The 25136-nt window shown below is 42.3% G+C and overlaps 1 protein-coding gene and 1 long non-coding RNA gene across 4 annotated transcripts in view; one reads left to right on the top strand and one right to left on the bottom strand.

The window, feature by feature from the left end:
* LOC307114359 (uncharacterized protein) overlaps nt 1–2794 on the top strand; it is a 459274-nt gene extending 456480 nt beyond the window's left edge. The window contains exon 9 of one of the 3 annotated variants that reach the window (XR_013814981.1): nt 26–2794. The gene's annotated coding sequence lies outside the window, so the exon portion shown is untranslated. The remainder of the gene's footprint in view (nt 1–25) is intronic. The other 2 variants (XR_013814982.1, XM_079796705.1) reach the window with 2 other exon arrangements.
* Nucleotides 2795–9269: 6475 nt separating this feature from the next.
* The window catches only part of LOC307114360, a 421289-nt gene continuing 405422 nt past the window's right edge, over nt 9270–25136 (bottom strand). The window contains exon 4 of the long non-coding RNA XR_013815002.1: nt 9270–9930. This is a non-coding gene — a long non-coding RNA (uncharacterized lncRNA). The remainder of the gene's footprint in view (nt 9931–25136) is intronic.

Below are 25136 nucleotides of genomic sequence, written 5' to 3'. Positions count from 1 at the left end.
GCTCTTTGTTTCTCTCTCGCTCTAGGACCTCCAGCTACCTTGTCACGAATATGCTCAGGAAGACTCTGGTGAAACCCACCGGGTGGGATCTGAGACCTACAAACAACCACATGCGTACACTTGGAAGTGGACCTTCTGAGACTGCCAACAGCCATGCAAGGGAGCTTGGAAAGAAATTCACCAGCCTCACTGCCACTTCACGAGACACCCAGGGCCAAAGGCATCCTGCAGTGACCAGATTCCTGACCCCCCAAAACTGTGAGGCAATAGGTGTCTGTGATCTTAAGTTCCTAATCATTGAAGTAGTTTGTTGTAAAATAGATCATTGATACAGCTTCCTAAAATAGTTGGTCATTGATAACTTTCTATACACTTTCCTTTCACCTCCTCTCCACAGATCACCCATAGCCTTCTCTCAGGTAGCACCTGTCCAGAGAATGGAATTTGAGAAATAATAGCGTAAGGTATTAAATGATTGACGCTTCCAGATGTTCTAAACCAAGCATGTCAAACTCAGGGTACATTTTGTTAATATCTTGAACTTGGATTAAAACCCCAAAGAACTGGTTTACTGTATTTAGATGGATATAGGAATAATAGGTAATCTTCAGACTAAAAATTTATTCAAATCAAGGTTCCTACACCACTATAAAAAAAGAAATACAACTCTGGAAAATTATCAGAAATAACTATTTCATTTTCTACCCTCTACCCTCAACTCCGTGTTTAACAATAGAGCTGCTGTGCTTTAGAGATATGTTACTAAGCACAAATATCTCCTCTGCATCCTCACCCTACGACATAAAACAATGCATCACTGTTGTCTATGAGCTCTGAGAAATGTCTTGGTTGCCCTGAAACTTGCTTTGGCTTCTGACTTAGGCTACAGCTGACTCACAGTTTCATAACGTTGGTCTTACTGACTCGTGAATCACACAGGCCAATAATGTGTTTTACCCTCATAAATTACCATAAAGCCTTTTTAATTGAGCTGGTCAAAAACAGAAGGGACAAGGGCTCAGAATAAATGATTCTGGAGAGTTTCAATATTCAGCTCTATCTTTTGTTACCAGTAGACATTGAAAAATGGTCACCAATTTCGATATTATTATTGATGATGTTATTATTATAGAAGAGGGTATGGAGGATAAATGGAGATGGAAGAAAACTAGACCTGGGATGGGATGGTGAACACACAATACAATATATAGATGATGTACTATAGAGTTGTACTCCTGAAATCTATATCATTTATTAACCATTGTCACCCCAATAAATTCAATAAAAAATACAGAAAAAAAATCAATGTTATCTTAATAGTAAATTTGTCTGTGGTATCTATTTTGTGCTCAGGGTTGGGCATGCATATGAGCTCACATCCCTGTCAGTGAGGGATGCTAGCTCATTCCTAAGTGGGCCCCATGGCAACTCAAAAAATGTGCACGTTGGCGACAGACATGAGTGAGTCTGAATTCTAACTTCACCACATGCTGCTTGTTTGAACTTGGCCAAGATACTCAGTAACCCAAGGCTCAATGTTGCCATCTATAAAAGGTATAAAATCATGGTTTTGAGAATTATGAAATACATAAAATGTCTTGCACAGTGGGGGCTCATAAAAGGCATTTAAAAATGATCATTTCCTTTCTTGCTTTACTCCCTGACTTCCTAATCCCCGAAACGCACTTATGAGGGCCTTTTTCTAGGTGGTGCCCTGGATGAGCTGAGCCTTTGCTCTGCTTGAGTGTTGGTAGCTGCTTATCTTGTCATTGTTGGACCCTTGTAGTGCAACTTTGGTTACTCTCTAATGAGCATGTGCTTTCTGTGTGTGACCTGAAGGTTAGAGAATCTCAGCATGAAAAAATGTATTTTTTATTGATTTTTTTTTTTTCAGAGAGGGAGGAAGGGAGATGGAGAGAGAGGAAAACATTGATCTGCTGCCTCCCACACACCCCTACTGGGAATCTAACCGGTAACTTTTAGACAATGCCCAACCACCTGAGGCACACTGGCCAGGGCAAATTTCAGCATTTTTTATGAATGACTAGGGCACTTAACAGTTAATAAAAATCCTAACTTTGAGGATATTTACTAGTTGAAAGGTTACTGGGAAACAATGCAGAGAAAATGTAAGGGTCAGCAAACGATGGCCCTAGGACTAAATCTGGTCTGTTGCCAGTTTTTTGTTGTTTTTTTTTAAGTAAAGTTTTATTGGAACACAGCCATACAGTTGTTTATGTGGTTGTCTAAAGCTGCTTTCCCAATACAATGGCAGAGCTGAGTAGTTCTAACAGAAGCCATATGGCCCACAAAGCCTAAAGAATTTTCTATCTGGCCTGTTACAGAAAGTATTTGATGACCCCTGATTTAAAGAGTTGAATGCTGGAGGCAACTTTAGGGGCTAGACTCCTGAAGGTCTGAACTGATAACTATTTTTGTGTAAGTAAATGAGACTTGAGAAAACAATAAATATCAGAGTTGGGAAAGACTGGAGTATCTAGAACTATGATGCAATTCTAGAAAATTTAGCTAAGGTGGAGGGGAGGAGAATATAGGCATGAAATTAGGGATTTGGGGTCAAAAGACATGAATTCCGTTCACAGCTCTATCACTGTCAAGCCTTGTGACTTTGAACAAGTGACTTTTGTTCTTGAAGAATTTGTTCCTTTAACTGCAAAAATTAATTTCTCCTTTATAAAATGTTTCTAAGAGTCCAGGTAAAGTACTCTACAAAGTTTAAAGATTTATACAAAAATTTTTATATAGTTACGATTCATAATAGACACCTGAAGTATGTTTGCTGAATGAATTAATACCGGAATCACATCTCTAAGATTGTTGGCAAATCTCCAGGATTACACATCATGGTTTATGTTGCTTTAACAGTCAAGGATGAGAATTCATCCTTGCCCAAAGTCTTAATTATATTTTGTTTTTAACTGGAATTGTATTTTAGGCTATTAAATTTCAGGTGAAATTCCAACATAGACATTTTCTAATCCCTGTAGACCAGGGGTCCTCAAACTTTTTAAACAGGGGGTCAGTTCACTGTCCCTCAGACCGTTGGAGGGCCAGACTATAGTTTAAAAAAAACTATGAACAAATTCCTATGCACACTGCACATATCTTATTTTGAAGTAAAAAAACAAAACAGCAAAAACACCCGCATGTGGCCTGCGGGCCGTAGTTTGAGGACGCCTGCTGTCTGTGTATAAAATGTTCAAAGTATTCACTTCCTACTGATCAATCACAGCAAGCTTAAGCCGCCTTTACTTTCCTGCAAGGCCTATTCTATCACTGGGTCTGGAAAAACCAGTCTATCTCAGAACCATTAGGGCCATACTGAATAAAACCTTCTCCATTCTTCCTTAGACCTAGGGACCGGGTGATACCCTGACAGCTTAAATAAAACTCTCCCTGCTTCTGCCCTCATGACTCTTCGGGTGTTGAAGAAGGTGCGCAAGGCTCAGCATGCTGTTTGGTGGGTGTTCACAAATATCTCTGGGAAGACCCAAGAAGGATCCCGTTGCTTCTACAACAGGGATGGGAGGAGAGGGAGAATGAGGCAGTTAAGATAATGATAGAGAAGGAGGTCTGCCTTGAGGGGGAGAAATGGGAGAAATGTAAATGAAAAATTACTATTCTGGGAAGACCCTGGCAGGATTCCCAGATTTCCCTTTGTGTGAATGGCATTCAGTTCCATGAGGTTCCAGCCAGTGACGGGCTCCAGCTGTGATTAGTGCCTGCCATGTCACTGACTTACTCTCTGCCACTTTTAACCCACACATACTGGCATCCAATCTGCAGTGACTGGTGTCATTCTGACATCAAATGTCATAAAATTGAAAATTTCCTGGGAGCGTGGGGCAGGGAGGAGTCAGGGTGTCCAGGGAAAGACACTTCAGGAAGACCTTTGCCAAGTCTCACAGCATGCACATCCTCTCCTCTTTGCCTCATGCACCTTTATCTAAAATACTGTACAGAGATAAATATTCTAACCATTTTACAGATGAGGAAACAGACCAGGTCATGATCACTCAGCTTGGGTAGAGAGCCCAGGCCAGTTCATCTGTATTTTTTTCACTATAAAGGCCTATTCTCATGTCCCCTGGGTCTATCTGTTAGTATCAAGAATGTCTATTGCTGTAAATAAGATGGCAGCATAGGTAACACAGGTACTCACCACCTCCCACAACCACATCAAATTTACAACTAAAATACAGATCAACCATCATTCAGAACCATCTGAAACTGGGCTTAATGGAAGTCCTAAAACGAGAGAATTAAAGAAGAAAGCACATTGAGACTGGTAGGAGGGGCAAAGTCAAGAGAAAAGCAGTTAGGTATCTACAAGGGAGTGCCCATATGACTGTCAGCTGACTTCCCAACAGAAACATTGCAGGCCAGAAGGGAGTGGCAAGAAATATTCAAAGTAATGAATTCCAAGGACCTATAACCAAGATTACTCTACCCAGAAAAGCTATTTAGAATTGAAGGTCAGATAAAGAGCTTCACAAACAAGAAAAAGCTAAAGGAGTTCATCAGCACCAAACCAGTATTACATGACATGTTGAAGGGTATTCTTTAAGAAGAGGAAGAAGAAGCAAAAATACGAACAACAAAATGGCAATAAATACATATCTATCAACAATTGAATCTAAAAAAATAAACTGATGAATAAAATAGAAACAGAGGCATGGAAACACAGAACACACTGACAAATCTCAGAGGGAAGGGAGAAGAGATTAACCAAAGATCATATATATCTATACTAATAAAAGGGTAATATGCTAATTAGACCAGACATCTTCCAGACGACCTTCCAGACGTCCTTCCAGACAAAGCCATGGTGGCAGGGCTGAGGCAGAGGCAGTTAGGGGAGATCAGGCTGGCAGGGGAGAGCAGTTAGGGCGATCAGGCAGGCAGGGGAGAGCAATTAGGGGGATCAGGCCAGCAGGGGAGAGCAGTTAGGGGCATCAGGCAGGCAGGCAGAGTGGTTAGGGGTGATCAAGGCAGGCAGGCAGGTGAGCGGTTAGGAGCCAGTGGTCCCGGATTGAGAGAGAGATGTCCGAGTGGTCTCGGATTGGAGAGGTGCAGGCCGGGCTGAGGGACCCCTCCCCTGTGCACGAATTTCGTGCACCAGGCCTCTAGTATATATATAAAAAACCCTAATATGCAAGTAGACCGAAGGGTGGAACAACGGGTCACTATGACGTGCACTGACCACAAGGGGGCGCGCGCAGAACATGGCGGGCATCGGCAGCAGGCGGCAGAGTGCAGAACATGGTGGACGTCGGGCGCAGGGGATGGTGGAGCAGGTGAGCAGGGGTGCCAGACCAAGGCGGGGTGCTGGTCGCTGTAATTGGGGTAAGCTTCTGGTGGCTACTGAAAATTCTTTGCTCCCGCATGCCGCGGTCCAGCCCTGCACTCACACCCTCTGCTGGCGCTAGAGCCGCCACTCGCACCTGCTGCTGGCGCCCAGCGCCGGCCCCGATCGCTCAGCGCTGTCAGCGGGTGCAAGTGGCGGCTGCTAACCCTGATCGCCCCTGAGGGCTTCTCCACCTCCCCCTGCTCCTGAGGGGCAATCGGGGAAGCAGCCACTGCTTGTATCTGCTAATGGCATCGGCCCCAATCACTCTGTGCTGTCAGCAGGTGCGAGTGGGGCCGGCGCCTTCAGAACATGGAAGCAATAGAGGCAGGAGCAGGGCTGCCGGCAGGCAGGGCACCGGGGCGAGGGGGGGGGGGAAGGGGAGGGCTGCGGCGGGAGGGGCCGGGTGGAGGTGCAGAGGATGGGCCAAGATCCGCCCCTGTGCCCATTGCAGCCTTGCGGCCCACAGTTCCTTTCCAGGTGCACAAATTCATGCACTGGGCCCCTAGTGTGTGTGTGTGTGTGTGTGTGTGTATTACCTATGAACACAGATAATAGGGTGGCAAAAGCCTGGGGTGTAGGGGGAATGGGTGGAGGGGAGAAATTGGGGGGGAAAGGAGGACATCTATAATATTCTCAGCAATAAAATTTTTTTTAATGTCTATTGCTTCATTCTCCTCCCATTTATTCCTTCCCTTCTTTCTCCTTTTCTTCCTTCTCTCCTTCCTTTTTAGATTTTAGAATTGTCTAAAGTCTACCAATTAGTCCATGCTTACAAAGCCATTTTCTCTTGGTGGTGTCAGAATTTGGAGTGGTTAGAAGTAAAAGCATGGTGCCCACTCATTGCCAAACCTAGTGCCAAGGACTCTATCACAGAGAGTTACTCAGCAAAATTCTACATCTGGGTTAATTTACAAAGGAGGGTTTGGTTAACTTTTTCTATAAAGGGGTAGATAGTACTAGCAAATATATTAGACCTTGTGGAATATACTAGGCCATTTGGTCTCCTTCACAACTACTCAGCTCTCTAGCTGAAATTCAAAAGCAGCCATGGACAATCTGTAAATGAATGAGCATGGCTATGTTCCAATAACATGTTATTTACAAATTCAGGCAGCAGGCCAGATTTGGCCTATGGGCCACAGTTCGTTGACCTGTACTAGAAGGCCTTCAGCTTTAAGTAGCTGCACTGGAATTTCTCTGCAGTCTAAGGCAGATAGGACAAAAGCAAGGAGACAGCCTGGGAAACATCTGGGAGGCATTAGTGCCTCCAGAGGGTTTCAGCTTCCCTGTTCGTTGTATTATGAGATGAAATGGATAGTCATGGTGGCCACAAGAGCCAGAACAAAGAACATCTGCCCTTGTGAGGCTAAGTATGGGGAGGTCAACTGATGAGCCTCAGTGATCAGGGCCAGACCAGCGGTTGAACTTGGGGTTGAACTTGAGTTCTTGAAGAGACATTAAAGAGAATATAAACAAGAGGCTTTCCACGGTGGTGGTGGTGGTAGAGGCATCTAGGGATCAATGTAGGGACAGAAGTCAGGCCATTTCAACCATGTGCTCTGACACCAAAGTCAAACTTACTTTGAAAGACAGCATGTACTACTTTGCCCCATGTTCTAGGCAGCCAGGACATGTTTGTCTATCTGTCCAATCACCCACCCATTCCCTCTCTGACTTAATCATTTGTACATTCACATTAGTCGTATTAACTCTTGATTATGCATTAAAGACTTGCTTTACAGGTCTATGCTTAGAGTCTAATGGCATGGGACTGACATGGAACTAACAAATGCAGTAACAGCTTGTGGGTGCCATGGCAGAATTTTATATACTAGTCAAGGTGCACATAGGAGGCACGGGGATGAGAATGCTGGAGGTCAAGTACAGGGCTCATCCACATCCCATGACTGGGGAGGGTGATAATGACTCAGATGCAGCTTATGTTGCTTCTACTGAAGTTTATCCTTGAACCAGTAAATAAGATAAATGCTTCCTTGGTTCCCATGGAGATGTCAGGAAGATCAATACCTTCTACAGAGAGTAGATATCCTACCAGATTAGAAGAGCAAAAAAACCCTGAGACCTTGCTGCCTTTTTGAAAAATATATTTCTATTGATTTTATATAGTAGAAAGGAGAGCGAGAGAGAGAAACATCAGTGTGAAAGAGAAATGTGGATTGACTGCCTCCTACATAGTCCTTACTGGGGACTGAGCCTGAAACCCAGGCATGTGCCCTACTGGGAATTGAACCAGCAACATTTTGGTGAATGAGATGACGCTTAGCCAACTGAGTCACATTGGCCAGCACTGCCTTTTATACTATGAGACTTCAGGAGATAGCTACGCCATTCAGACTTTATGTGTTCTGATACCATCGGGCCATCATCAAACATGGCCACACTCTTTCCTACCATTCCATAAGCTAGTCATGTGGAATAAATAAAGAAAATTCATCTTGGTGTTTTTTTTTTTTTTCTGAATACAGCCCCGTAAATGTTAACGCTTTTTATTATCAATGTTAATATTAATTACCTACACAGCTAATGTTTATACAGGGCTTTAGCATTTAAAAAATAATTTTACATCCATCTCTTTTTTTCTGAGGCTCCTAGACATTCAGTGGCTTAGCCAAGTTCTCACAGTTAGGGCTGAATCTTAAACCTGGTTTCCCAATTCCAACTTCTGAATTCTTGAGAACCTATCATGCCGATTTCAGCTATCTTGCCCCCCTCCCCTTACAGCTATTAAATGAGCATAAGGAAGTATTAGTTTCTTAAGATAACACAGAAGGGTGGGGGAGATAGAGCTCCTGAACTTAACGTTGGGCGGGAAATCAATGGCTGGGGATTTGTTCTATCAGCTTCAGCCCTCCAAATGGACAGGGTGCAGGAGTGGTCATAAATGGAAGCTAATCCTCTCTCAGGCCCTGGGAGGTTGTAAAAGGAAATCCTAAGGTGGTAGGAAGATTTTGAAATCTCTAAGGAATGACGCAGCAATTTCACTGTTTGGGGCAGAAAATGAGCACTAGAATTATGAAGAATGACAAATAAGCATTTCTAAGTATGCCGAGTCTATATTAAATTCTTTGCTACAGAAGGGAGAGAGGGGTGTAGATATAAACAGAATGGATTTCTTACAGTTTAACAGGAATTTTCACATTGATTACCCCAATGAGTCTTCCCAAACTTTTGGGAGTGTTATTATTAGTTTTAAGTAGTATTACCACCGCCCTCCTAGAGTAGATGGGAAAACAGACTTAGTGAAATGAAAAACTTTAATATTCAGTAAGTGAAGGAGCCGAGATTTGCCTCCTTCCTAGTTCTATGAGAGACCCGTTCTCTTCTTGACTTATTCCTTTCTCCACAGAAAAGCCTGTTTCTATTTTTCCAGACGGAAGGAGGTCTCTGGCCCCCATTTTCAATGCTATAGGATAGGGTAGCATGCTAGATGACTAACATCTGCACACAGGCTGTCTCCCTGAATAGCCTGGGCATTCCCTGATGCCTGATGCACACAGAGGAGACCCTTGTACTTGTTTGCCCTGGGAGTGTGAGAGTGAGGAACTGATTAATCAATTCATGGATGGAACCCAGGCCACAGTACCTAAGGGGCTATGATCATGGCTTTTTTTCTCCTCAGGGACCATTTTTAAGACCCTTTAATGTCAGAGTTAAAAGAGGTCTAGGATCCTAGACCAACCTCATATTTCAGACAAGCAAAATGAAGCCACCTTAGAGAAGAATCTTGCTTAAGGCCACACAACTTTGCTCAGCTCTGTAGCCATTAGTCATCCCTTTGTAAATAGGTGCAAAGGTACAAATGTTCATGAGGTTGGCGGGTTCAGGGGGAAGCTATGCATGGTGCCTGGGACATGCACTAGGGCTAATCATGCAGGGATGGTTGAAGGAAGGAGAAAATCCATGCCTGGCAAATGATTCTGAGTGTCTGTCCTATTGAGAGTGAGTCCTATCATTATTGCCAAGAAAGGCAGGCCGTGTCTGGGTCTCCATTCTAGAGGGGGACAACCATTATGAATTTGTTGACTTCTGAGCCCAGGAAGCCCTGGCTGGCAGGTACAAGTCTCCTTATATGGAATTTAAAACCTTCCCTGAGCCACTTGGTTTGGCAAGATGTTAATAAACCTATCTTTACCCATGGAGATCGAGGTTGACTGTACTGTACTCTTCCGCTTTTTGGTCCCACACAATCCTGGAGGACCCAGCTTCCCCCTTCAGAAAATTACCTACCTTCTCACAGATAAAGGCAGTCACAGGGGCCACTCACGTCTCCGAGGGGCTCATCTGGAACAAAGCTCTCTCTGTGTAAGCTACGTAAATAAGGAAAAATACCCTCAACCTCTGGAATCTGACCCCTATCTCCAGGTAGGTCGTGTCAGAAGTGAGTTGAATTGCAGGACAACCAGTTGGAGAATGACTGGGATGTGGGGGGAACGCTCCCTTGCTGACACTGGAAATGGGTGTGGAACACTTACCTCCCAAGCTTCATGCAGCGGTAACAAATATCGGCCAAGTCAGAGGTGCTCCCACAGCACAGGGCCCTGCAGGAAAGGAAGGAGGAGAAGAATGAAGTGAAAGAAAAAAATGTATGGTCTAATATCTATTGACCCCCAGGGAAAACCCGCAGTGGGCTATGCCATGTTACAGCAAGAACAATTTGGCCTGGAGATATCCTTCACTAGGTAAAAAAAAAAAAGATGTTTTCAGTTTTATCAAGATTGAGCTTGGACCAATGAAGGCTGTTCATCTGGAGTCCCTGAGACACATGTGGAGATGAACTCTAATTATAGATCTCGCAGGAGTTAGCCAAAGACACTGGAGCTGAAACCAAATTGGGAAGAAGAAAGGAAGAGCATATTTATTGAGTACCTACTATGCTTCCAGTCAGGATGGCTCAGACACTAACCTCACAAGCCTACAAACCCAGACCCTCCACTCTTCAGTTATACAACCTAACAACATATTTAATCTTGCAGAGCATCATAAAGTTTTTATGAGGATTAGATGAGATGAATCAAATACAGTTCTTGGAACATTTTCTAGCGTGTAGTAACACTTGATAAGTTTTATCTCATTATGGCCTTTGCAATGTGTGTGTGTGTGTGGCGGGGGTTGGGGGACATTTTCAGCTGCTTCGATGACTGGGGGTGGGGGCAGTCCTGGCATTCAGAGTTCAGCTTCCATAGATGTTTACTATCTTACAATGTAGGCAACGGACTTGCATGTAAGGTAGTCTTCCCCATCCCAAACGTCAATTGTATTCCCATTGGGAAACACAGAGCTATGCCCTATCATGTGGGTTGCATAATTTTTAATCATTACCAACTACGGTAAGGTCAGTTATTATTACCTCTAATTCACAGATGAGGTACCTGAGATTTTGAATAACTTGCCAAGGTCCAAAAGTCATTAATTTGCATTGCCCAGTTTTGAATTTTATTTCTGTCTCAATAATAATAATAATAATAATTATTATTATTTTTGCTGCACTTTGCCTTATTTTTAAAAATATTTTTATTGATTTCAGAAAGAAAGGGAGAGGCAGAGAAAGATAGAAACATCAATGAGAGAGAATTATTGATTTGCTGCCTCCTGCACGCCCCCAACAGGGACCCGGGCATGTGCCCTTGATCAGAATCGAACCCGGGACTCTTCAGCTAATTTGTGGGTCATTTGTTGAAGTTTAGTAGCTTCAGCCATGTGTTAAACCACAATTTCTTAACTTTCATGGCTGAAAGTCTTTTCGTAAGTAAGATTTTATTGAGCTCAAAATGCTAACCAAACGACCTGTCTTGGAGCATGGAGTCTAAGCCACCAGCCACATGGTTAGGCAGAAAAGATAGCAAGTCCACCATTACAGAGTTTTGCAAGAGATTTTATACATCAGATGGGGGGAGGGAGAAGAAAGAAGTCATCTGAAAGAATTTGCATGAGCTATAGGCAAAGGGGTGGGGGAAGCCTCAGCTCTGGGACAGTGGAGCCCCAATAAAGAAATGTCTGGTCCTTAGACTGGCCTACGGAGTACCTGGGGAGCCGGCAGGTAAACAAGCAGAGGCTCCTGGAGTTAGATGGTACCTGGCTAAAATAATCTGCAGAAAAAGCCACCTGAAAATTAATCCGAAAATCCAATGGGCAAAACAGGGACGTGAGAAATCTTTTGTTAACTGGTCAGCAGCCATTACCAGGCTAGTAGTCTCTCTCTCATTCCCTGGTCTCTGTGACTTAATTATTTAATTTAGAACATCTCAGAATTCTCTCCTTGTCACAGGTGCAAGTTGGGACATTAGCTAGGCAGGAGCTTGTTTTATGAATAGCCAGTCTCTCCTACACCAGGGGCCTCTTCTATCAGTGCTGGTGTGGACACAGTGGCCACCAGAGAACACCATGAGCTTCTGGTGTAGGTACTCTTGAACCTGAGCTACAGGGTGCAGGTTTCTGGTAATCAAATCAATAGTCAAACATTATCATGAAGGAGGGCACATCTGAGAAATACACTGAGTGGCCAGATGATGATGATCTCTGAACGCATAATAATCTGACCACTAAGTGTATATCCTATATAATAAAAGGCTAATATGCAAATTGTCCCCTCGATCAGGAGTTCAACCAGCAGGCAGGCCAGCCAGCCACCCATGTCCCCTCCCCCCTGGCCAGGCTGGCCGGACCCCACCCATGCACGAATTCATGCACCAGGCCTCTAACACACACACACACACACACACACACACACACACTCTGAGTGGCCAGATTATTATGCGTTCAGAGATCATAATAATCTGGCCACTCAGTGTATATGTTTTCCTCAGAATCTAAAAAAGATAATCAGGATTATAGTCTCCAAAGAATTCCTACACCAGCTTTCCTATGTCAGAAAGAGCCTTCCTTCCAATGGGGTGGAATGCATCACCCAGCATCTGATTTAGTCTGTGTCTACACTCATTTATTCATGTAACACATACTTCTTAACTGCATTCAAGGACAAGACATTGTGCTAAAAATGGAGATACAAAGATGAATCTAACATATTATTGTCTTCAAGTGTATGATTTCATGAGGGGGACACACAATAAGAAATGCTTGTGGTCCACTGTGAGAAGAATGATGATGGGATTTGCAAGATGTGAAAGGAGCAAGAAAGCATGGGAGTCTCCAGAGGGAGGCCAACACGGCTTCTTTCTTTCAGTGTTGGTTTGGGCACGAGCCAGGTGTCCACAGGGAAGGACTTTGTAAGATGAGAGATCAGATGCAATAGGAAGAAACAAAGGTAAGAAGCTCAGCTCTAAGTGGTTTGGTAAGATGTGAATAAGGATATGATGGGAAAATGGAGAAATACAAGGCTGGAGAGCAGGCAGGGGTAAGGTCAGGAATGGTGTCAGCTGAAGAGTTTGCCTTTATTTGGCAGTAAATAGGAAGCCAGTAGCAGTGTAGGAAAACAATAAAATAAAACAAAACTTACATGCATCATTGTATTGGATACAGAAAAAAAAAATCAATATATGATTTTTCCCCCAGGACTTATGTGCCTGGCAATATCCAATGAATTCCCAAATCTGTGCAACCATCTCTCAGGGATGTGTCTCACTTCTTTTCTGGCATCTCTTCTGTGGGTTCCTCATTCCACCTCACATCCTTTTGAATTTGCAACACCACAATGGCCTCCCAATCACTGTCTCCTTCCTTTAATTCATCCTGCACTGATGGAGTTTCTCTAAAATCTGAAACACCAGGGGACATGTGCTAACTAGGAGCTCATATTGAGGGAATGTTAATAAATGGAAATTTAAAACTCTTATAGGAATTTATAATTTACAAAGCATTTTCTCATGCCCTTTGTATTTTACAACTATCCTGTTATGTCGTGTTCATTCAAGGACTGAAGATTGTGAGAAAGACAATAAAACAGACGAGGTACAAAGTAGAGAGTTAAAATTCCAGACAGCAGGAACAGGAGTTAAGAAGTTGATGTGGGTATGAACATGGGTTACTGAACATGGGTTGAATAAAGTTTTTGAAGTTGAAGAATATTGTTGTTGGAATTGTTTCATCAAAATTCATATGCTGAAGCCCTAATCCCTAATACCTCAGAATGTAATCTTTTCTTTTTTTTGAAATAGGGTCATGGCAGATGCAACTCATTAAGATGAAGTCATGTTGGATAAGGGTGGGTCTCTAATTCAGTATCACCAGTTTCCTTATAAAAAGAGGAAATTTGGACATGGAGACATGAATAGATGGAAGACAAGATGAGGAGATATGGGGAGAAGACAGCCATCTACTTGTCAAGGAGAGGACCCTGGAACAGATCCTTCCCTCCCAGCCCTCAAAAGGAAGCAACACTGCTAACACCTTGATTTTGAATTTTTGGACTCCAGAATTATGAGACAATAAATTTCTGTTGTTTAAGCCAGATCCCTAGCAAATCAGTACAAATACTACTGGGGATGAGCCCCAAAGCCAGGTATGTGCCCTGATTAGGAATTGAACCAGCAACCTCTTGTTGCAAGGGCCAACTGATCTCCACTGATGGGGCTATTATTAAGAACTAGAGGCCCGGTGCACGAAATTCGTGCATGGGGGGCAGGTATGACCCTCAGCCCAGTCTGCACCCTCTCCAATCTGGGACCCCTTGAGGGTAGGATCAGGCCTAAATGGGCAGTCGGACATCCCTCTTACAATCCGGGACTGCTGGCTCCCAACTGCTCGCCTGCCTGCCAGCCTGATCACCCCCTAACCACTCCCCTGCCAGCCTGATTGACCCTAACTGCCCTCCCCTGCAGGCCTGGTCACCCCTAACTGCCCTCCCCTGCAGGCCTGGTCACCCCTAACTGCCCTCTCCTGCAGGCCTGGTCCCTCCCAACTACTCTCCCCTGTAGGCCTGGTCACCCCTAACTGCCCTCCCCTGCAGGCTTGGTCCCCCCCAACTTCTCTCCCCTGCAGGCCTGGGTCCCCCACAACTGCCCTTTCCTGCAGGCCCGGTCGCCCCCAACTTCCCTCCTCTGCCGGCCTGGTCACCCCTAACTGCCCTCCCCTGCAGGCTTGATCGCCCCCAACTGCCCTCCCTTGCAGGCCTGGTCCCTCCCAACTGACCTCCCCTGCTGGCCTGATCACCCACAACTGCCTTTCTTTGCAGGCCTGGTCCCTCCCAACTGCCCTCCCATGCTGGCCATCTTGTGGCGGCCATCTTGTGTCCACATGGGGGCAGCCATCTTTGACCACATGGGGCAGCCATCTTGTGTGTTGGAGTGATGGTCAATTTTGCATATTACTCTTTTATTATATAGGATAGCATGAGCAGTCATAAGCAAGATGCAACAAGTTGCAGCAGATGGGGTTAAGTACTTCACTTCCTCCAGTTCTTGGCATGTTGCTTTTACATCTGCTCATTGTGCTCCAAAAGGCAGCTTGTCACTTGTAGCAAGGAAGTGACTTTTTCACCTGCAGAACTTGGCTCAGTGTTAGTTCAATGCTTCGGAATTTGAAGTGATTTCCCCCCCTTTCTTTAAAAGGTCTAAATGCCGTGTTGATAAATGTCACAGAGAATAACGAATGTGATGGAATGTGCTGAGGATAATGGGAGTTACTTTCTAGTTCACCTGAACCATGACTTGTCTACATTTAGGAAGAATAATGAATGTAATTTAATACAGCACCTTTGCAGGGAAGTGACTCAAAACACTTTTCAAAGCGAATATTAAAATGCTGAATTATGCAATACACAGATTTAAGTAGATAATAATAGATCACAGACTTACAAAAACACACAATGCAGCAGAGAGTGCATTGATTTAACTATGGGTTATATTGTTATTAGGCAGAGGGATGCACATAGAAAGAGAAGTCACCGTGGGAGAAGGGAAAGGAAGGTCATTTAGAGATTAAACAACTATTTTAATGAATGGAACAAGCACAGGATAGTGCAAGAGGCATGAGAGCCAGAGTCACATGGGACAGTTTGATTCACCATGAATGATCTGGGTGGCTTTGAACAAGTCAGTTAACCTATGTGAGTTTTAATCTCCCTGCCTATTAAAATGAGCTGATATTACCTGCTCCATAGGATTTTCATGGGGAATTAATGATAGTATATAATTTAGCAGGTTCCCAATAAAAATAGCTTTTAAAAATATTATCGTTATTATCAACCACAGCCACTCATAAGGCCCTGCTACCAAGGTGAACATATGTCATTGACATGGCACACTATAAATCCTTAATAACCCCATCTCTCTATATTCCATGGAATACAGTCATCAATCAAACACTGTATAGAGCTTGAATAACAAATTATGATACATCTAGTCCAATCACCTTATTTTATATATAAAGAAATTACTGTCCAATGAGGCATAATAATTTTTTCATAGTCACATACAAGTGTAGCTACTGTTTTGATCCAGGGATTCTACCCTACTATTTCATAGCATTAGTGTACAGTAAAACCTCCATATAACGGACTAATTTGGGTGAGGGGGTGTCAGTTAAAGCCGAAAGTCCATTATATAACATGTAGACTATAGTTGTAAATATGTAATATTCATTTATGTTGGCAAAATTATTCCAGTGTCTTTTTCCAACATATGACCTAATTGCTAAAATTAGTTTAAAATAACAGTGAATTAATAACAAAACAATAACCTGTTAATTTAATTATAATCAAGTCTTGGTTAAAAAGTATTTTAAAACAGTGTGTTAATTTTCACATATCACATACGGACCGGAAATGTTGTCCATTAACTCTGAAGGCCATTAAGTGGAGGTCTGCAAAATCTATGACTTACTGTATTTAATTCTTACAATGAATTTATGAGGAAGCAGTTCTCATTCATCCTTTAAGAGAGTGAAGTGCAGAGAGAGGAAACCTTTTTCTAAGATCACACAGCTGTCAGATGGCCTAGCTGGGTTTTCAACCTAAGTCCAGCTGAGTCCTTAGCAGGTGTCTTCAGTCTCCCTCCCTCCCCTCTTGACTTCCCACCTCCGTAATCCTGTTGAATTTCCATGGCGCCAGGAAGCAGCTCAGCTCTTACTTTATTGGTACTTATGCAAGCAGGCTGCTGGTTACTAAGTCCTTTCTCCTTTCCTAGAGATTTTCTGTCCCCTGCGGGGGTGAGAAACTTGGGAGGATGTTGTAAACAGTACCATCTCTTGTTTTGCTCCACAAAGGAATTTCTGCCAAGATTCTTTTCCAATCTCCTTTGCTCTCCTTCAGCTCTGAGCCAAGGAGCTGAGTCAGAAAATCCACGCTTTAATCCTTGTGTTTAGGTTAGTTGTAAAAGCATTCTGAGACTCAGCTTCCACATATGAAAAATGGGGTTGCAGCACCACTAGTTCCATGCAACTTTTATAAAGAACAAATAATATATGTGAAATAATTTGAAAACCAGAAAGTGCTATATACTGTTCAGTTTTTTAAAAATGTCACACAAAAGGCAAGACATACGGAGGTTTCAGATAACCCATATATTACAAGTGAGATGCGTTCGTTTGCTAGTCCACCAGCCACAGGACACAAATTCACCAAAAAGTGACTACTCTTTGAATTCTCAGAAATCATTATGAATATGTAGTTTTTAGAATACAGGACAAAGGTAAAACATCAGTTCTTTTGAAAATGATGGCTGAGGAAATGGTGGTTAAGGACATAGAACTTTCACATCAGGTCACCAATATAACTTTCTAAGACTACCAAATCCTTGGCAGCAGCCTCTTGAAATAAATCAACCTGTCAACAGAAACAATGACCCTTCCCATGGAACAGGACCAAAAACACCCAATTCTCCAAGGTGGACTTGAAACAGAAGTCTCCAAGACAACCTCCATACATCTCATTCATTTCCCATTCATTGAGGACAAGTACAAGGGGTGATGGAATTCCTTCAGCCTAGTCAAGAGGCTCACCAATCCAGAACGACCCTCAGAGACCCAGATAAGAGAGTGAATTAATTGTCCATTGTAAATATCAGCCCACCATTATTCTCTGATGTGAACAGTATGAAGAATTTTTATTTGAACTGGAACCCAGGAAGCAAACAGAAACATAATGGATCATTCCAGCTTCCTGACAACAACCAGGATGAGTTGGTTTGCTACTGGAAATCCAAGGGAAATCAGATCAACTGTGGGATGTTTTTTTCAATGTCATAGATTTCAGAGATGAAAGGCAACTTCTACATTATCCTGTCCAAACTTCTTGTTTTGCCAGGGAGGAAACATGGACCTAAGAGGCAAGGCCATTTGTCCAAAGGCACACAACTATTTATAGGCAGAATTAGCCCTAATTGCTGGTCCTTTTACTCTTTTTTCATTGTTTTTCCATAACACAACATGGCCTCTCTAATTATTAACTATGATCCAGTATTCCATGACCTACCATATATTTATTGAGTGCTTATTATGTGCTTTGCTATGTTTCCAGGATCAGCTCTAGGGGAAAAAATGTATTAAGTAAAATGCTATTAATGTCTACGATCTCATTTAATCTTCACAACAGCACTGTGAGGCTGAGGTAATTATTGCTATCTTATGAATGAGAAAAAGAAAACTCGTTCTGGTCACACAGGTAATTGTTAACACATCTGTGATTCAAATTGAACAGTCTGACCCTATAGTCTAGGTTTGTCACCTTATACCATGTTGACCTTTCTCAGGCCAGATCTTTTCTTGTTCAACTTTTGTACTCCCTACATACTTATTTCCACAGGGCCTTTTTCTAAACTGGTTATGAGAGATGTTCTAGAAGCTTACAAAGCCCCTGATCTCAAGGAGCTGAGGGCCACAGATCCTTGAGATACACACATACATAGGCAACATTGATCAGTGTGGGATAAAAGCTAAGAAAGTAAAGGAAGCAGTGAACCGACTCTATTTTGGATGGGACAGTCAGGCAAGGCCCCACGAGGAGGGAACATTTGAACAGAGGCTGAATATGGGAACATCCAGGATGGAGTGGGAAACTGGGAGAAGGAGCTGTTGGTCACAAAGGGAGCTTTGGGGGAGGAGTCAGCATAGTGTGGCGGTTACGAGCCTACCCCCTGATATCAATGCTCGTAGGATTTAATACCAGCTGGACCTTTTATTGACCATCTGACTTGATCAACTTTACTGAAATTCTCAGGACCTCAGTTTCCTCCTCTCTTAAAATGGGGCTAATAACAGTACTCATTTCATGTGAGGACTAATTGAAAAAAATATTTGCTACACAATAAATAATAACTATCAGCTGTTTCTGTTTTTCTCTCTGTCTTTAGATCTAAATAACATGCCCATCATCCACCTCACAATATCATTTCTCTGGATTCTGTTTCCAAACTTTAAACAAGTGCAGGACTTTCAAATATTTTTGTCTTTTCAATCAAGTATTATAAGGCCAATAAAATGAACAATATGAGAGGGAAGCTCTGCGGGTTGACTCAGGGAGCAGCAGGCAGGCTCAGTCTACTCAGCTCCAGCCTTATCCCCATGGTGATCCTGAGGAGACCCAGGCTTCTGAGGACACAGTCCATGACGTCCCATCTGACAGAGTAACACAATGACAGGCATGAGTTAGAGGCCAAACATGCAATTGTTCAAAGGATGTTGAAAACTGAGAAGTATAGCCTCTTGACACTTTCATTTTTTCTTTTTCTCTCTCTTTTTTTTTTTTAGAAAAGAGATATGAGGCTGCACCACACATCACAATCCTTCATGAGGTAGGTGGTGAGGGTTGTTTATTTACCTCAGGCTTAGTCACAAGCTCAGAACATTCTGTGGGTTTTACTGGAACTAGATCATGGTTCACCCATACTAAGATCACTGTGGCCAAAGCTGCCAGGGACCTCCCGAGGCACTGGCTAGGATTCCCAGGCTCCACAAGAGGCAACTGGGCTCCTGCTGCTTCGGCCTTAAGGGACAGCCCCTATGTCCTGCTCGTCCCACAGAGCCCAGCTCTGCAAAGCTGGCCGGGGCCTTGGCAGGTGTGTTCCACACCTCAAGAGGGAGACCTTCCCATGGCGAAAAGCCTAGAAATGCTACTATTTTGGATTCTAGAAATACTTCTATCACCTGGAGATCAGGTTATGTTTTCATTCCTTTGGGTGTCTTGTATGTTACTCTGAACTTGGGTGTGGTTAGCCCGAATGTGGGCCTGTTGTTGAGGGTTTGTTGGTATCTTGCCTGTTTACTTCATTTCACCTCACTGCAGCCTTACCAAGCCCTCTTGCTTCAGAGTTCCTGAACCTCAGAGAAAGACACTCATGTTGGATGGAGACCCTACTATGTGCCACCCAGAGGACAGGGACTTTCCGAGACTTGCTTAATCCTCTCAACAGTCCTGTGAGGAACAGATAACCCTCCCTCTTTAGAAGAGAAAAATAAGACCCGAAGACCTAAAATAAGTCACTCAAGGTCAGGCAGTGAATGAATGAGAAAGTCATTTCAAACCACTCAGGTAAACTCAAAAGTTTCCTTTCTTTCCACTGTGTTGCGCTCTAATGAGAAAATCCATCTAATTAAAAAAAAAGTCTGTGTACAGTTTAATCCTCCATGAAATAGTCACATTTTTAAGACCTGAAGTTTACTTATCCAAGTGAATTTTTTGATGGAAAAATTTAAGCAACAGAGTGTGTGTGTGTGTGTGAGAGAGAGAGAGAGAGAGAGAGAGAGAGAGAGAGAGAGAAAGTCAAGCAAAATAAATAGGACATTAAGGGTGAGATACTCAGACAAGTGTATTTCTCTTTCTGGTCCTCAGTTTCCACCACTCTAAGAGGAATAGTTTAGATAGAACATTTCCAATGTCCCTCCAGCTCTTCTCCTTGAATCTTCCCTGTGTGAAGGGAGACGATCTGCTTTTTCTTTTTTTTCTATCAATCACATATATTTACAGACCTTTGTTTCTTCTGAAGCCAAATCAAGCCTGACAGAAATATCAGGCAGGACACCTATAATATAAGCCTTATAATATAGCTTATAGGTACACATCCTGTTAGGGAAGCCTGTGGACTGGAAGGGGGGTTATTTCGTGGTGAGGAGGGTTTCCTGGGATGGGTCTTGAATGGAGGTAGGGTTTGGGATGGCTCTGCATTTTTGCAAGTGACATAGACATCAATGAGGGATTTGAGGATGCCTGAATGGTCAAGAAATAACAATGCGAGCAAATGAAACCAAGTTCACTGTACCTCAGGGATGCAGGTTTGGAAGTGGAAGTGGCCAGGGCCAGGGCCAGGGAGGACCTCTAGCTGAGGAGAAATTAGGCATGAGTGTTGAGCATGGTGGAATTTTCCCGAAGGTGATATTTAAAGTGTGGCTAGAGATTGATGGTGAGTAAATGAAATGGGAAGGCGATCCAAACAAATCCGAAGAGCAAAAGTCTAAGGAACAAGGTCTGAGATTGGACCAAGATGTCCACTTTTCATGAAGACGTAGCAGAAATATGTGTCCATCATGGATGACGCAGGAAACTATGGTTATGACTCATGCTGAGGCCAAATGTGGGCAACACATGTTTATTTTTTACCTAGTGGTTTGGGAAATCTGTTTCATAGAAATAAGATTCAAGGTGGAAGGGACTTGAGAAACTACCCCCTCTAACCTCTTTTACAATGCAGGGACCCCTTCAAAATCAACATTCTTCTCCACCTCTAAAAATGGTAAGTATTAACCGCCCTTTATCAGACTTTCCTTATCCCTTCAACCCACAGGTGCCGGAGGAAGGCAGCTGGACTGGAATACCAACCAGGACACTTAGTAGTCATATGGCCTTGGGCAAAAAATGAATCTTTATGAGCCCGAACTTCTTTAAAAGAGATTGGAATTCTTTGTACTTTAAAGGAAATGTTGTGAGGATTAACTAAAATGTTTATAAATAGTTCAGCACATGTCTGGCACAAAAAAAAAGTGCTCAATAAATGTTGACTTCGAATGTGCTTTATGTAAATACATCTCATTTTATTCCTACGAGTATCCTACTGGGTAGTTATTATTGGCCCATTTTATGTGTGAACAGATTAAATCTAAGAGAACTGACTTAAGTTGGTCATAGTAACAGAGTTAATAAGTGCACAGTTGAGAAGTAAACCTAGGTTTATGTAGCTACAAAGTCTGTTTGTTGTCAGTTAAATCACAGAGCCTCCCATACTGAGAGAAATTCTGCTTTCCAGCAATTGGGAAGCAATTTAAAGTAGTTCTGAAGGACATGAGATAATGCAGCCTTGCAGTGCTGTGAAAATTGTGATAATGAAAATAAAATACCTTTGCACATTGGGCGTGTAATATTCAATTGTACTAAATTTCCACTCACATTTCCTTCACGAGCACAGAGCCTGGTACAGAGCAAGTGTTCATTAAGTAATGTCTTAATACCCATGGCATACACCTGATAAAGTCTAGTTCCACTCAAGCACATACAGCTACGAGATGGCGTCTATCATATCTTTTCCAGTCTCTTCTCAAGCTACATGGTACCAGTGCCCTCACCTTCCAGTCATTTCTCATGTCTTTGAACAGAGGTCATATGGAATGGCTGCCAGGGTTACTGTGGGAGAAATCAAAGAGAGAAAGTTGCAGGTCTATTCTGGGCCCTGACTCTCCCACCCCTGGTCACCTAGCCTCATTTCCGTTTCCCAAACCAGACGCATTTACGAGACACTTCCATTTCCCCCTTCTCTTCAGAAGAGACGACTTTGAAGCAGTTGAACAATTAACTTGGGTGAGGCCCACGGAGTGGAAGATCTGATGAAACAGTAACACTTCAGAGTGCAACCTGAGCTCCTTGCATTTGTGATGGGAAGTGGTTTTTCAGATCTCCTCAGAAGAGCTGCCTCATTCAAATCTTTAGTCTTAATATGGTATTAACCTGCTTTTACTCCTTAGCTTTAGTTCTCTACCCTGAAACCTGTTAACCCAAATTGCTCTTTCTCTTCCAAAATTAGAAAATATGACATTGTGAAGTGTGCAAGTGGTGTGGCAAATCACATGGCTGTAGCAATATTGCCAAGTGAGCGTTGTTGTCCCTATAATTCTGGCACACCTGACAAACTTTTAACAACATGACCAGAGACTAAAGCTCAATTAAATACCCAAATTAAGAAGAAACTCACTCTGGCCAGTGTGGCTCAGTTGGTTGGACATCGTCCCCTGCACCAAAAGGTCACAGGTTCAATTCCAGTCAGGGCACATACCTAGGCTGGCCCCTGGTTGGGGTGTGTATGAGAGGCAACCAATTGATGTTTCTCACATCGATGTTTCTCTCTCTCTCTCCCCCTTCTCTCTCTCTCAAATCAATAAATATATCCTCGTGTGAAGATTAAAAATAAATAATTAATAAATTAAAACGTAAGGCTATACAACTTGAGGTTATGGGGTTTGAATTTACAGTTCCCAAGTGGCATAAAAATCCCAAACAGAGCTATTGACATAAAAATTATAGATCCATTAACAAAATAGATGTTACTATGGAAGAAAATATAAAACTTTCACAACTTTGCCCATGTGATTCCAAAAGTGGAAGAAACAACCTCCCCTGAAGATGAGCTCACAATCACCAATTATAAACTATTTGAGGAAAGATACACCATGAGAGCAATTTAGCAAATGTAACCACTGAGGAGATATCATACCAAGAATTCAATATAATAAAATAATCTGAGAGGGGCTATAAAATTTAAAAAAACACACACACCTGACTACATTAAAAAGGAGCAAACATAAAAACATAACCTAAATGAAAGTACAGTGTAGTATGAACAAAAGGCTAGGTGCATTTTATAAAACACACACACACACACACACACACACACACACACATTTCTTAAGATGGAATATATGTTGCTGTAGGGAAAGAAACTCAATGGAAGGGTTAAATAGCAAATCATATATTGAAGAAGAAAGAATTAGTGGATATAGATCTAAAGAAATTACACAAAATCTGGTTCATCAAAAATAAAGTCATTGAAAATATAAAAGAAAGATTAAAAGATGTGAAGGATAGAATAACTCTGTCCAATGTATCTAGGAGGTTATCACTACAAATGATTGGCAAAACATGTAATTGAGAAAAAGTTCGTATAAAAAATAAATATAAAGAAGACAACCTACTTAAACAACAGGCAAATTAGTGAAACTGGCAACTTATGAAAAAAGAAATAAGAATGGCTAATGAATAAGAATCCATTTCATTTCTTTTAGTATTAATGTAAGTTTTAAAAAATACCCAGTGTTGCTGAGGATGTTTAGAAATGACAACTCGCATTTGCTGATGTCATTTAGAAGTTTAGATTGAAAATCCAATTTGTACAACAATCTGTACCATAAAACTGAGGAGAGCACGCAATACCTATCATGTGACTGCTCTATCAGGAAGGTCATGTATTTTAGGAAAGTTGACCTCACCCCTGGGTCTAGGAGTGAGGCATGTGGCTCAATACTAAATTCACAGTATTACAAATACATCGGTAGAAATTATTCTACCTGCCCATAGAGGAACCACAGGACTTAATGGGAGTGAATTAGATAATAGTCAAGGCTTTTATTTGATGCACTCTTCCTTGTGTTGTGTGTGTGTGAACTAGGAAACTCTACTACTACCCTGTATATACCAAACTTATCCTTATCACGCTTAATTATTTCCTCTTTCCTACCTAAAGTTAGGTGCCATATCTGTCATGCTCACCATTGTATACATAGAGCCCAGTTCAGTGCCAGGCACACTTAATAAGTACTTGTTGAATCAGTGTGGTATGCAACACAGAATACAGAGCTGTAGGCAGGATCAAGACCAACAGTTGGCAGAATCTACATAGAGCAGAACTGATGGAGCAGCATATTCAGCCTGTGGGCCAAGAGGTAGGTTCTGGGGAAGAGTCGGACACAGCTGGACAAGGCCGTAGGGAAATGAGTGTGCAAAACAGGAGTGGCCCACACTCACGTTTTCAAGAGAAATTGGGGATTGGGACATCTATGTATGTCTCTCCTACTCTGTGCCTAGAACTATGCTAAAAACTTGACTTTTACCTCATTTAATTGTCACGATATCCCTCCAGGTAGGTAATATGATAGAATCTAGCCCATAGTAGGTGTTCAATTTATTGAGTAATACTAGTTGGAGAAATGAATAAATCCAAATACTTTTTAAAAAAATGTCTAATGTTACTTCCCATGAAGACTGATTGGTGCCTCTTGTGAGCCAGCAAAACAGAAAACAATTGTTGAAGCAACGAGATTAATCCTGGCAGATGGCAGTCCATTGATCTGAAACACCTTTTGCAGAGCTTGATGTGTATGATGCTTTAAAGTCCCACCTGACACTCCCAACAAAGTTTAAATCAAGGAGAGAATAAATCCAACTGACGTGGCCACAAGGAGACTTCTGCCTTGATTAATACAAAGAGTAAAGGTTTGGAAGATGATATCAACAGACCCGGTGAGAACAGATAATAGGGCCCATTAAAAATAACATTCTGTTATTAACAGTTAATAAAATTAATTTAAAAGGGGCAGACTAGCTATAACCTCGGAATGAGGCTATTTCCATAATCAGATGTGTGGGAATCAGTTCTGAAAATTGTCAACAGGAACGAGGGAGGAACAAATACTGCCTTAAGAGACTATGGATAGAATGTACCAGAGTTAGTGGCATTGCCACAGGCAAGAGAACTTAATGAGCAAGAATGTGGATGGTAGAGTTAGACTTCTAAGTTATTACTCAACTTCCTTCACTTAATCTTTAACCTCAGTCATCCAATCTATAAAATGGGGATATTAATCAGACTTACCTTAT

Source organism: Cnephaeus nilssonii (genome assembly GCF_951640355.1).
Source record: "Cnephaeus nilssonii genome assembly, chromosome: 18".
In the NCBI taxonomy this organism is placed as follows: domain Eukaryota; kingdom Metazoa; phylum Chordata; class Mammalia; order Chiroptera; family Vespertilionidae; genus Cnephaeus; species Cnephaeus nilssonii.
The sequence above is the reverse complement of the archived record's forward strand: the minus strand, read 5'-3'. Positions and strand labels throughout refer to the sequence as shown.